The following is a 1677-nucleotide window of genomic DNA, read 5'->3' as shown; positions in this document are numbered from 1 at the left end:
TTTCCAAGGAGACAGTTTTTCACATCAGGTGGCCAAAATATTGGAGCTTCAGCTTCAGCATCAGTCCTTCCAATGAATATTCAGGGTTGATTTCCTTTCACACTGACTGGTTTGATCTCCTTGCTGTCCAAGTCACTCTCAAGAGTCTTCTCCAATAGCACAGTTGCAAAGCATCAATTCTTCAGTGCTCAACCTTCTTAATGGTCCAACTCTCACATCCATACGTGACTACTGGAAAAACCATAGCTTTGACTATACGGACCTTTGTCGGAAAAGTAATGTCTCCGCTTTTTAATATGCGGTCTAGGTTGGTCATAGCTTTTCTTCCAAGGAAACATCTGCTCATGGACATCAATGAGCTAACAAGTTAATAAAGAGGTACTGGGTCAAGATGCAGGCTAAGACAGAACAATAGAAAGTGAATCTGAAATTTGGGAACACTTCTATTCTGCGGCTGTTTATCAGTTCCTGGATGAAGTAGCTAAGAGTCTGAATATACTGATATTATATATCAATATATACTTGGTCTCCTTTTTCTCCTTATCTTCTTTAAAAATATAGTAAAATTATATAAATTAATGACTATAACAAGGTATTGTTGGGGTTTTTTTTACATTTATAGATGTACAGGTGAAATATGTGTAACAATAATAACACAAAAAGGAGAAAGTCGAGTAAATCTAACAAGAAGTAATGTTTCTACATCTCACTGAAATTAAATTAGTATATGGCTAGAGTTGGTTGATGCTGACAAATTGAGATGTATATGGTAAACCCTAGATTAGCCACTAAGGAAATAACCAAAATAGTGGGAAAAAAGACTAATGAAATTAAAATGCTACATTATAAAATATTCACTTAATGAAAAGAAAGCAGTAAGGAAAACAGAGGAACAAACCAACATGGTATATAGAAAACAAAAACTCAACTGGCAGATGTAAATCCAACTATCAGTAATGGCATTAAATGTGAATACACTAAGCAATCTAATCAAAGGTAAGGACTGTCCACTGGATTCTAAAAAAAAAAAAAAAAACAAAAAAAAAAAACCAAGATCCAATTATTTGATGACTACAGGAGAAATGCTTAGATGCAAACACACAAAGATTGAAAGTAAAAGGATATCAAAAGTTAGACCATGAAAACACTTTGTTCAAAGTGATTCTCAAAACCCATTTTAGGTCCCTGAGAAAATTTTGGAACCAATATGTTTTGCGTATGGAAATTCTGGTCATTCTGCAAAATTCAGTTCAAGTACAACCTCCTCTTTAAACACTTCCCTGACTATTCCCAGAGCCCTTTTCCACATTTATAAACATCTCCAGTCAATATTGTTTATACCACTTTTAGTAAAGAATATACTCAATGCATAAATTAAGATCTAAAAACAAACAAAATTAACTTCCTTTATTTTTCCTGATCTCAGATTACTCTTTCCTAGTTCTATACACCAACCCTCTTTCTCCTTCCATAGTGCTTTCAACTGACCAGAACCTGCAGCACCTTTACCTCAATTTATACTACTGTGCCTTAAGTGACTTCCCCTTTTCATACAGAAATTGAACATTTCTTTCCTTTGTGACATATAACAAGGCCTACTAAGCTTTATGAATGTCATATTAGCTTATTCTAAAAGCAACTCACTATGTCAATTTATTTTAAGTACTGAAGGTAAAC

This window comes from Odocoileus virginianus, chromosome 3 (genome assembly GCF_023699985.2).
Source record: "Odocoileus virginianus isolate 20LAN1187 ecotype Illinois chromosome 3, Ovbor_1.2, whole genome shotgun sequence".
In the NCBI taxonomy this organism is placed as follows: Eukaryota; Metazoa; Chordata; class Mammalia; order Artiodactyla; family Cervidae; genus Odocoileus; species Odocoileus virginianus.
This window is presented reverse-complemented; position numbering follows the sequence as displayed.